The 13,455-nt window shown below is 34.5% G+C and overlaps 1 long non-coding RNA gene across 1 annotated transcript; it reads right to left on the bottom strand.

Annotated features, from left to right (window-relative positions):
- Positions 1 to 11,957: 11,957 nt before the first annotated feature.
- Positions 11,958 to 12,857, bottom strand: LOC147489925 (uncharacterized). The gene is made up of 3 exons (XR_015201598.1): positions 12,799 to 12,857; positions 12,389 to 12,431; positions 11,958 to 12,212 (listed from the first exon to the last, which is right to left on the bottom strand). It is a non-coding gene; the product is annotated as an uncharacterized LOC147489925 (long non-coding RNA).
- Positions 12,858 to 13,455: the final 598 nt, after the last annotated feature.

Below are 13,455 nucleotides of genomic sequence, written 5' to 3'. Positions count from 1 at the left end.
AACTAGCTAACAGAAAAACTCTTCCTTTTCTTCTGTCAGTAAAACCCTTTTTTTTTTTCTTTCCTCTCTGAAAAACTCTTGCTGCGTTTTTCCCCTCCAAACTCTACGTGAGAAAACTCTTTTTTTTTTTTATTAGTTTTAACAACCTCACCAAAAAAACAAGGATAACACTTATCTGTTTACTTATAGGACTTTTATCCTTAAGCTGATAGTTATCATATATCTAGTTTTATCTATTTTCATTATTATTATAATTATTATTATTACTATTATTATAGGAAAAGCAAATAAAAAGACGGGGTGTTATAACAGAGTCCAACTCCTGCCCCTGAACCGATAAAGTCATCTAGGCCACCTGTATCGAGCACAAGGTATCCGTCATCTACTTATGTCCACTTCTTGTTGCTTACTGATGGTGGTGAACCCCAATGTTATGATGAAGCATTAGAGGTAGAGGATGCAAGCAAGTGGGAGCTAGCTATGCAGGATGAGATGTAATCCTTCATCTCAAACCAGACTTAGGAGTTGACTAAACTACCCATGGGAAAGCGGGCTCTACATAATAAGTGGGTTTACAGAGTTAAGAAAGAACATGATGGAAGCAAGTGGTACAAGGCCAGATTGGTAGTCAAAGGCTTTCAACAAAAGGAAGGCATTGACTACACGGAAATTTTCTCCCCAATTGTGAAGCTAACCACTATCAGAGTGGTGTTGAGTATTGTGGCTGCAGAAGACTTGTATCTTGAGCAGCTTGATGTGAATACTGTATTTCTCCATGGCAATTTGGAGGAAGAGATTTACATGCAACAACCACAGGGTTACTCAATTCATGGCAAGGAGAAAATGGTTTGCAAGCTCAGAAAGAGCTTGTATGGACTAAAGCAAGCTCCGAGGCAGTGGTACAAGAAGTTTGACAGCTTTATGCACGGTAATGGCTACAACCGATGCAATGCGGATCACTGTTGCTACTTCAAGAAGTTTGACGCCAGCTATATTTTCCTTTTACTCTATGTGGATGACATGTTGGTGGCAGGGTCAAACATGAAAGAAATAATAAACTTGAAGAAGCAACTAGCAAATGAGTTTGCTATGAAGGATTTGGGAGCTGCCAAACAGATTCTTGGAATGAGAATCAACAAGATTGAGCAAATGGAACAACGGCTATCTCAAGCAGAGTATGTTGAAAAGGTTCTAAAACGTTTCAACATGAGTGATGTTAAACCAGTTAGCACACTCTTGGCTAGTCATTTCAGGTTATCCAAGGAGCAGTCGCCAAAGACAGAGCAGGAAAAAGACTTTATGGCAAAGGTGTCATACTCGTCAGCAATCGGCAGTCTAATGTATGTTATGGTTTGTACCAGACTAGACATTGCCCATACAGTGGGAGTAGTGAGCCGATTTATGAGCAATCATGCAAAACATCACTGGGATGCAGTGAAGTAGATTCTCAGGTACTTAAGAGGTACTAGCGATATGTCTTTATGCTTTGGTTGAGATGACAGTTTACTACAGGGTTATGTAGGCACCAACTTAGCTGGTGAAATTGACCATCGTAGGAGTATTACTGGGTATGTGTTTACTGTGGGTTCCACATCATGGGTTAGGTCGCCACCGAAAGATTGTAGCTTTATCGACAACGGAGGTCGAAAAGGTCGCAGTCCGGGGCTAGCAAGGAGATGATTTGGTTGCAAGGTCTTTTGGAGGAACTAGGTAGGAAACAAGAGAATAGCACATTATACAATGACAATCAAAGTGCAATTCATTTTGCCAAGAACACGGCGTTTCACTCAAGAACGAAGCACATAGACCGGAAGTACTATTTCATTCGTACACTTCTGGAAGATGGTGTTCCAAAGCTTGAAAAGATTCAAGGGACTAAGAACTTAGCTGATATGTTAACCAAGCCAATCACCATTGACAAACTGAAGTTGTGTTCAACTTCAGTTGTGTTCAACTTCAGTATGTCTTCATGTGTGAAGATTAAGGGAATGAACACACTAAGTTTCACAGGAGTTAAAGATGTCATGCTTCAGTCTCCAAGTGGGAGATTGTTAGTTACGTATGGAGCTGAATCATTACAATGTGAATTGAAGATTAGTGATAAGCTATATTCATCACATGGTAAAACTTCATTCAACAAAGGAGGTTGGCAGAAGATCAAAAGTCACAATACAAGATCCTAAATATAAGGATTCAAATTCAACAATAAAGGCTGCAACTATTTGAAGGTAAATGAAAAGCCTATAAATATGTGCTTTATCATTCGTGAATTGTATCAAATTGAGGGTGAGAAACAATATTTGTTTGAGTGATTTTGTGCTTGATTTCAATTAAGGAAATCAAGGCTTTGAGTGAGAGACAGAGAGCTAATTGTAGGAGCTTTCATCTTTAAATAGTAAAATTGGTGTGCTTTGGAGGACGTAGGTAATATTGTTGAACCTTGTTAAATTCTTAGTGTTATTCGGTTGTTTTGTCGCAGTTATTTAATTTCGCTTGTAACGTTCTTGTTACATTGCTTCTAAGATCTTAATTATTCTTGGGGTTGTGTTAATTACACCCTAACACCTACAAATCGACTTCTTGTTATGAGAACTCGGGGTCTATTTGTTGTGAAGAATTCTTCACATCCAATACTTTGAATTCAATTTGTGATTCCTGCAAGAGGAGGATTATTCTTTCACCTGCGAGAGGGGAAAGACTTGGGGACTTCGAGCATTACGTTGAGGAAAGAAGATGGTGAGTTCATGATTGGGATAATGCATTTTTCACTGTGAGTATCTTCGATTCTATACATATAAAACTTGAATTTTTGTTCTAGTGTTTTTTCTATTACCTGAGATAGGTGGTGGCGTGGGTTTTTCTCTGTGAGTGGGTTTTTCCACTTAAAATATCATTTCGTTGTGTACTGTCTTTTTTAGTTATTGCAGTTTAAGTTTAATTTTTATTGCAATTAATTGATCAAATTAATTGAAATCTACTGCTAGTCTACCGTGGGAATTTCATTTACAACAAAAAATAATAATAAACAAAAATAAGTTATGCATTTTGGAGGGTTGGAGTACAAGTGAAGAAAGAAGTTCATATTAACTTTCTCACTGATCCGAATGAGGGCAGATCGACACTTCGACCTGCAGATGTTTTGATTTATAGTTGGTCTGAGGGAAAACATGCATGTTTTGATGTAACTAGAGTCTCTCCGTTGGTAGGGTTGGAGAATGATGACTTTGATGTGGGAGAAACAGCTAAGAGAGTAGCGACAGAAAAGATGGAGAAACATGAGGAAGCTTGCAGGGCTAACATTCTGTTTAGTTTCGACACTTTTTCGATTTCTTAGAACAACAGTCTGTGGAGCTCCTCAAGAGACTTCACAAAGTTATGGACAGTAACGTTATGACAGCTGGTTCTAACGAGTTTGTTTTTAGAATGATAGAATTTGCTATTCAAAAAAGACTTGCGGCGCAGCTTGTTGCACGCTTGTCCTAATTATTTGTAAAATTTATTATCATTATCAATAAAATTTCCACTTAAAAAAATTAAAAAAAAATAATAATAATAATAATAATGACTTCTTTTGTTTAGTCGTTTGTTTTCCACCCAGATGCTTTATCAGGTACTAGTATAAGTGCACGTGGACTGCAAAAGAAAAGGTCAGGGTTATAAACTTGTTAAAATGTAACTATTATCAACAGGCGTTGTTCATTGATTAGGTGTTAATTTTTCAAATAGATTTCATGAGCTCAACTTGCTTTAGGTTCATTTTTCAGATAGGTTTCATGAGCTCAACCTACTTTGCTGTCTCCTGGAAGCTATGATGTTGGCATGAGCACATATGCACTAGAAACGAAGGTCATTATGAATATCTAAAAAACCTACGCGACCATAAACATTTTGAAAGTTAAGTCAAGGTCAATTTGAAGATGTCTGGGAGTGTCTAAAACTGAATAAATTGCGCATACGGAAACTTGTTTTTAACATTATAATATCGCGGAGGTTGTCTTAAGCATGTGAAGCCAACATAGGAGAAGTTAATCGAACTAAAGTTATAGTAAAGTAACAAAAGTTAAGTGAAAACAACACTAATGCAATACCTATTAGTTGCCTCCTAGAGTTGACATACTGAAAAGGCAATCACTATACCATAACAGGCTATTACTAACAGTCAAAAACCGTTACAAAAAATATTTGTAATGCTTTTTATCCATAACAGTTTGGGCGTGGGTAATCTGTTACAAATATTTGTAACAGTTTAAAAGCGTTACAAAGCATTATTTTGCTAACGGTTTTTTCCGTAACTGAAAATAATTACTAACGGTTTTCTTTGCTCAATTGTATTACTATTTAGTAACGGTTTTATAACATTAGTAACGTTTTTTTTTGTGTTACTCTTTTCTAACATTAGTAACGGTTTTATAATCAATAACGCTTTTTTGTGTTAATCTTTTCTAACATCAGTAACGGTTTTATAAAATTAGTAACGTTTTTTTGTGTTACTGATTTATAAAATTTGTAACGGTTAATTTTCTTTTGGTAACGGTTTTGCTGCTTCGTAAGTGTTACTCATTGCAAAGCTTACGATTTTCCACCATTACAAAACTATTTCATATATAAAAAAAATCATTTTCGCCAAAAATACCCCACTTATTGAGTATTCTACATTGTCCATAACATAAACAAGAAATTAATCTCATAAGTACATCCAATCACATAATCTTTTATTAAAATAACATCACCAAAACATCTTTCATAAATAGGATTTGCCACGAATGAAATACACACTATTTTCCAAATCAATGGGACTTGTCCTTAAACTCAAACTCTCACGTCATTTGTATAGAACTAGCACCTTCAGTAGTTGTAAGCATCAGGAGATGATTTTGAGATGGTATCATCAGAAAAGTCTCTTTCATCCTATACACCAATAGAAATATATAAAAAGGAATCAGGCAGTAGAAAACAAATATGTATAGATATATACTTATATCCTATTCTTAAGTAGTAGCTCCTTATACTCACACTACCAAATTCAGAAAAGAGAATATGGTAGTAGGCTAGTAGCAATAGAAACATAGTATAGACATGAAAGGTTAAGTAACTCCCCAAAACCCTATAACCTTGTCAGACACCTTGACGAAAGACATAAAAATTTCGGCAGAGTCTCCTTTGTATTTTCAACATTTCATAAACATAAATCATGTCATAACCTGAAAATCAAATAATATATTGATTCTTAGAACTAACTACTCAAATATATTGATTCGTAGAACCAGCTACTTAACCATCTCGACCAATGCCAGTTAAGTCAAATAACCAATCCTCGAATCAAAAAGACACTATAAATTATATACCAAAATTAAAATGAAAACAACATATACATCACTTCCATTTATATCAGTGTTATACACTTCTATTAGTTCCAACCCGATATACCACACTTCGAATATATATATACACCATACATTCACACTACTCACATATAAGAACCCATCTTCCAAAACAAAACTCGTGAATAGACTGCATGAAGGAATTTAGACAACTTTTAGAACGGAATAGACTACAAATTGAGCGGAGCGGAGTGGGGAAGATTTTTTTTTGGTGGGTGTTCAAGAATATGAAATGTCCATCTTACTTAGGTTTCAACGATTTTTTTTGTAAGGGGGGGGGGGCGGGGTTCAAGAATATGAAATGTCCATCTGACTTAGGTTTCAACAATTTTTATGCTCTCATACGTACTTCCAGTGAACACTTAAATGCCAAAAATTCCCTCAATATCTCGAAAGACAATTACCCAAGAAAAAAAACACTTATTCCTAGCTTACTGTTAATCTTCATATAGAATTAAAGGTTACTCTTCACAAAACGAGAAACAAGTTTCAACAAAAGGAGTATGTTAAAGAGCTCCAACAACAAAGATTTTATTCTGTAACAAAAAAAGTGGGAAAATAAAATGGACTTCAAGCAGTCTGATCCCTCTAAAGGGCGCGGCGAGGGCGGTAAAGCAAAGCATTGGGTTTCCAAAATATCCTGCAACTATTTTCACTAAAAAAGCCGCCATAGAAGCCTCCTTTGACAATATAATGGCAACCAACTATAGACATCACAAGACTTAACCAAAGTCAAAATAATTAAACAATTTCAGCTCCGACAAATGCATACCCTTATTGAAGCACAAAACTGCGAGAATGCGGGCCATCACGCTCAAACAGACATCATAGTGGCGAAAATTCTCAACATTCCCCGAAAACTTCCTCCATTTCTCTCTTATTATCTCTGATAATACCATACAGAAGAACTCAAAAGAATATCAATGATTTAGAATTAATCCCTTAAAAGATATACGGATCCACTGAAAAGTATAGTATCTGTTACAGGATAGCAAACTGTTATTACAGGTCGCACACTTTCCTCTACTATATCATCATTTACAACTATAACATAATTAAAGATAAGTCTCATTCAGCCCCATATGTCTGCTTTTAAACCTTTTTCTTCTAAATAAAGAACTTAGGTGTTCGTTTACATGCTCACCCAGTCTGAATGGACACAAAATGAAGGTAACTAACAAAAGTTGTAAGCACAATACCTGACTATCTATGACAAAATACTCCAAATTCATCTGCAAGTTCACACCCCAAATTATAGAGGATCACTGTTAAGCATATAAACTATCACCCAAAACCAAAAAAAAATATTGTCACTCATAAATAGATAAATGAGGAAAGAAATCTCTTTATATGTACCTATTCGAGGTAATACACTAGTATCATTCTTGATGAGGCTAACCAATTCCTTTGGAATAGGTGAACTAAAGAATATGTATGCCCCAATGAGAAAAAAACAATAGGCTAGTTAGACAAACAGTTGATTAAAACTACCAAGGACCATACTTCTCTTTGTTACTTCCCTGCTTCTCCATATATATAGTGACATTGAAAAGCACCCTTAATTTATATAACACTTTTGTTTAAATATATAAAAGGAACATCAACATAAAAAAGGGTAACAGAAAACAAATAACGAAAATGAAAACGGGAAATGGGAAAAATTGTAAACATATGAAAGACAGGTTTGGAACATAATCAAGCATACAGATAAATGCAGCCATGACCCATCTGAGAATGATAGATTGACAGTTCTACAACGCAGCTATATGCATTTGAGTGTTTGCATCTAACCATTAATAAGTTCCAGCAAAAAAAAATTAGTTTTTGGCGTAAATAAGAAGACAAGCTTGAAACCGATTTTAGGTACTTAACTATTAGAGTTCATCCAAAGGTAGAGAAAAATACATTCAAACATATAATTTCAAGTACACATACTACTTAACTATTAGAGTTCGTCAAAAGGTAGACAAATACATTCAAACATAATTATAGTCCCACTTACATAACGCCATCAGCATTAGCGAACAATAAAAATGAAACATTTAAACACAATGAGATAAAAAAAAAAAAAAAAAATCATAGTAAAAAACATGCAACTTTTCACTTTCTAAATATCTACTTTCTAGAGCTAAACATAAATTGAAATAGAGAAAGTAAGAAATTCACCAAACAGCAAAACTTTGATGGAAAAGTGGTTCAGGAATTTCGTCAAACAAGTAGCAACCACCCAATTGCAGTACCCTAGATTTCATATTAGGAAAAAAAAAATTAGTGAAAGTGGTTAAAAAAACAACACGTTCCACTCAAAATCTAATAGATAAAAAACAAAGATTTAAGCTTGAAATATTACCAAACACAAGCAATCCGCACTTTTTGTTGTTAACTTGTGTTTGCCACCCAGAGAGAGAAAGAGAGAGATTCCATAAAAGAAGAGCGACACAGAGAGATTGAAACAAGGAACAGATCGAAAGATTCAAGGTTTAAGCGTGAGCTTTGCGTCACACTAACAAAGAGAGAAAGGAGGCTTCCAATATAACTAGAATTACTGCATAGCAGTGGGGAAGTGAGCGTAGGGGGACAGACAGACAGCAGCCAAGACTCATTTTATGCCTTCTAAACAAAAAACCAACTCAAGAACGTTTGCATACGCTCACTTGATTAGTAAAACCCACTCTTTCCTTCTCCAGCGGGAAAGAGATGGATTGAAACATTTTACCGAAAGAGAGAGAGAGAGAGAGAGAGAGAGAGAGACGAGCGAACATTTCCATTTCATGAAAATTTCCATTTTCCTATAAACTGGAAGGTGGTAATGTGGAGAGAGGGAACAAAAGTTTTGAGGGAAAGGTTGCGACGAAAAGGGATGGACTGCTTTGCTCAGTCCAAAAGCGCTGAAACTACTTTCAACAGTCAAAAAAGGTTTTTGGGCCGTTGATTACTATACCATGGTTAGCAGCCGTCCTATTATAAGTGTAGGCCGTGTCCTAAATTTCCAGTTTTGACGTAGTGTAATAACACATAAATACAGACATCTCTTTCCATGGTATCTATGATTCAAATAGTATTTCTCATGAAAACACTCCTGGCCACCATAAACAATACGAAAGTAGTATTAATTACAAACTTCAATATTCAAATTTCACACTGCACAGTAAAACTCTAATGTTTATAACAATAATACCTTGAGCAAACGAATGGAAACATCGATACCATTATACGGCTTAGCAATCGTCTGTGTTAAATAACTTCCACCAATTTCAATAAATTTTGGCTTCTTGAAAGTGAATTCAACTTTATCAGCACCAATATCTCTAATAAAACCTGGAGCTAAACTAGCATCAACCTACAAATTTAAACAAAAAAGATTAAAACTTTAAGACTTTGAACTGAAAATAAACAAAGAGTACGAATGCAAGTGTTGCAGTTTACGAATACAAAGTGAGTGATTTCATGAATACTCGAGCAATAGATTTGTTATTCAAAACTTCTACTTGCATTGCTTCATGAACAAAAATCTATATTTCATAAAAAGAGGCCATGTATCTTCAAAATCTATCTAAACAGGGTTTTGAACAGAAAACATCTAGATCAGTGGACTGCAGAAAAAAATTAAAGAATTAACATGACATATAAGTGCAATGGTTAACATGGCAGCTGCAAAGAAAGCAAACTAAGACTAAGACCAATAAAGTATTTCCTTTCCTTTTTGTTGGTAAAGAAACAGATATGAAAAATATGATTAATTCAATGACACGAGACAACAAGCTCTAGCTATAATTTTTTCTAGTAAATTGTATAGCACACATTAGATAAATAAGTTAAGGATCATAAAAGATGGGTGCTAACAAAAATACACATCATTGATCTAACATTGCCATTGTTAGTACAGTAATAGTTGTATGAGACCACAAATTTGAACAGAGTGATTCCAAGTAATGCCTCATAATTCTGTAGTTCACACGATTATAACATCAACCAATGGTGGCTTATAAGCCATAGCCGATTACATAACTATGTGTCTACGACTCTGTGCCCATATCTAAAGGTATGGTAGATAATGTCCGCGGCCTATTTCAGGAGGTAGAATCATTTTATCACTGTTTCCGCATCAAGTCTACAACCATGTTAATCAAAGATCAACAAGAAAAATCTATTGGAAATCCACACTAAAACTAACAACAAAATTCTAAATTCCACCGTTTTCGTACCTTTTTCCCTAGAACCAAGAGATTGAAACAACATCTGCGAAGGGTGAAAAAATAGAACTTTTGAACAATGTCATAATTTTTATGAAACAATTTAAAATATTCAGCGAATATTAAGAGATAACCAACACACTTGTGTTCAAATACCCCTTAGCAAAATTAATTGACCCAATCAGAAATGTTGAGTGTACCATTGACAAAACCCTACCTCGTTCTAAAACAAAAATCTGAAATCCAATTAAACCCAACGCCAATAATGAAAACAAGTCAAGAAAAGAATTGAAGAATATTTACTAATAACGAGAAAAACCCAAGAGGAAGGAGTGAAAATAAAAAATCTAAATTTTCCAAACCCAAAAAAGAGAAGAAGAAGACAACTAACTTACCATCAATTCTTTTTAGATCAGGTTGTCTGGGTTTGAGCTATCCACATCTCGGCCCTCTAAAAGTGAGAAAGTGAGAGATGAGTGTGGCATCCTTTGGTTTTGGAATGTCTTTTATTTTTCTGATTTGTTTTTTCTAACGGTATCAATGTGTTAGCTCACCGTGAGAAATTAATTCCGATAATTATCTGAAATTAAGTAACAGAAAAAATTATATAGTTACGCTTTGTAAACGTTAGTAAGTGTGTCACAGTGAAAAAACGTTACTAAGTGAAAAAGGAGTGCGTTACTAAATCACCCTTTTGGTGTAGTGAATCTAACTGAAGTTACTAAAGTAATAAAATTGTAGTGAAAACAATATTGATGAACTGCTTAGTAGTTTGCTAGTGAAGTTTACATATTGAAAGAGAAGGAACAAAATAACAAAAAATATCAATGTCATAGACATGGCTACTGGACTGAGCAGATGATTGTTATTACTTTCATAAGTTGTTATATATTCATCGATTTTCATTATTTGGAGTTGTTTGCGTACAGGGCATTTGGTGACAATGACAGCCCAAGAATAAGATCAAGGGAATGAGTTCCCTTTCATTATCTTTGACCTATACTTTGTTCATTGAGATCTATCAATCAGTCATTTGAATGCTGAAATCCATTGCGCGGCCTAAGTAGACAAAATGACAATTAAATAGGAATAAAAGTTTTAAAATAAAAGCAATATCTATATATTACATACTATTTGAGCTACAAATCCAGCTCCAACGGAGAGTCATAAAGTGGTGGTGGCAGAGCAGCTGTAGATATAGAATTAAGAAATTCTTGATCATATAAATGCCTTCAATCATTGGCAACAAATTTAAATAAGTAGTATGTTTGTTCTTCTCCTGGAACAAACGGATGACTGAGTAATGCAATCGGACACGTGATCATTATTGGATAAAGCATGATATCTACTTTTACTTTTCAGTCCTTAACATATAAATTTTCTACCCCAGATAACCATTTAAGTTTGATAGAGTTACCTCTGTAAGTCTGTTTCTCAGTTGCTGAGCAATCACAGGGCTTTCTATTCAAACCATACTGCCATTTTTTAAAATACATCGCAATTAATTTCAGGAAATATGTTGCAATATTTAGTTTAAAAAAGATGATGCATACCTAGTTGGTAGTAGTCACATGTCATCACTAACCATCATTACTTTTGTAGTTACATGTCATGTTAATCATCAAACAATAACGATAATGATTGTGGAAAAAAAAAATACTAAATAGATCAAGATAATAAAGAATGAAAGAATGGAATTGAAGAGTTTTAGTTAATCCATCACTGAACTTGTTTTGATTTAATTAAAGAATGCATGCTCTTAAAAACCCCGAATTAATAAACAAAATTGTTTTTTTTTTAAACTTCTAAAGTCTACCCTCTTCTTGCTATATTGAAAATGACGAAAACGAAGTCTGTAACAGTATATGTGAGACATTTTTATCAGCAAAGTGACATCTCTTTAAACAGTTGATATCTTTGAATTAGACCAGCCAGCTAGTCGGTTAGTATACTTAAGCTTCATGGTAGAAGCTCAGTGATTGTCCTTTGTTAGTAGCCCCCTTCCCTGCTCGCTTGTGGTCATTATCAGAAGGAAAGCCGACTTGTTACCCAAAAAATGAAAGAAGCAAGAAAACAAAGCATAATTTGTTACTGAAAGGGATGAAGGGTGTAAAAACATATTATGTAGCCCTGTCTACTGCCTACTATATTTACCATGCAATGCCTATACTGTTAGTGAACAATAAGTTAATGCGGTACTTGGAATAGTTAGGGAAAAAAATAGTTGGAATTTGGACATAATGCATAATTAAAAAAAAAAACAATCTAGTCACTGAAAACGTAATAAAACATAATTTCGATTTTGAACATTCGAGGTAATAGCATATATTGCAATCAAATTTCTAAACCCATTAATGCATAATTATTTTTTACATACCTTGTATTTGTGCTTGTTAAATGTTTTTCAGGTTTGTACCCATTCTCCCTATTCTTCCGTTTTACAATAGGTAGCAGTTTCTAAAACATACTATAAGGTCAACAATCATTTCCCTATTCAACACATCATTTAACAAACAAACAATAAAACACTAAGATCATCCCAGGAAAATTAATAAAGAAGGATTGACTTGTCTATACCTAGTAGCTACTGACCAAGCACAATAAGGTTTTTAGTGAGCATAGTAGCCGCAACAATTTCCTATAAATTGGAGAGTACACTTTCTTGAGAATGAATTAGGAATACATCGGCATATAGTATGACAGAATTTGCATTTTGGGTAAAATATTCATAGGATGGACATGCCACCCACATCACCTGATTTCAACACGACAAATAGAATGAAAACTGCATACCAAAAGTAAAAACACACTAACCTCATTTGGGCAGCTTTGACAGCTTGCACTGCAGCAACTGCATCTTCAATAATAACACAATGGAAAATAATTATGTAGATTAGTAAATTGATATTGTTAGAAGGGTAAGGCTAAACTATAACAGGCAGAATAGACCATTGGAGTTTGAAATTTCATACAAAAAAATGTCGTTAAAGTTGAGCAATCATCTGAATTTGTTTGCGTACATGGCATGTGGTGACCATGATAAACCAAGAATAAGATTAAGGACGTGAGTTTCCTTTCGCTATCTTTTACCTATAGTTTTTTCACTGACATCTATGAATCAGTTCTTTTAATTCTGAACTCCATTATGCGGACTAATTAGGCCACACGAAAATTAAATAGGAATAAAAGTTTTCAAATAAAAGCATTATCTATATATTACTTACCATTTCAGCTTCAAATCCAACTCGAAGGGAGACTCACAAAGTGATTGGGGCAGAGCGGCTATAGATATAGAATTAAGAAATTCTTGATGATATAAATGCCTTAAGTCATTAGTAACAGAGTGAAATAAGTAGTATGTTTGTTTTTCTCCTGGGAAAACACAAACGACTTAGCAATGTAATTCAACTCATGACGATTATCAACTCGTGACCATTATTAAACAAAGTAGGAAACAGTAGAGATATTAAGTTGGACAGTGAATGGTAAGCTTCCTATGGAATTAGAATGTGATATGGTATGTTATTTTGGCGATATGACTTTTGAGAATAATGAAGTAGTGCATTTTGTGACATCCCTCACTGAACACACACACACACACACACACACACACACACACACACACACACACACACACACACTATCCATCTATTTTATTGATATTTGTACAGGTATTGTGAGGTGAATTCAATATTTTAGGATCAGACTGAAAATCTTTTACACCCTGTGAACCATCTACATGAGACATTTTTTTATTTAGTAGTCTAGATAGTTGCAGTCATGACTGGAAAAGTAAGAGATGCACTGGTTCCAAACCTAAGCAGTTTGGAAATTATTGGACCATAGAAGATAATAACATTGATCTAGGGGTGCAGATAGGC

This window comes from Coptis chinensis, chromosome 7, assembly GCF_015680905.1.
Source record: "Coptis chinensis isolate HL-2020 chromosome 7, ASM1568090v1, whole genome shotgun sequence".
Lineage (NCBI taxonomy): Eukaryota > Viridiplantae > Streptophyta > Magnoliopsida > Ranunculales > Ranunculaceae > Coptis > Coptis chinensis.
This window is presented reverse-complemented; position numbering and strand designations above follow the sequence as displayed.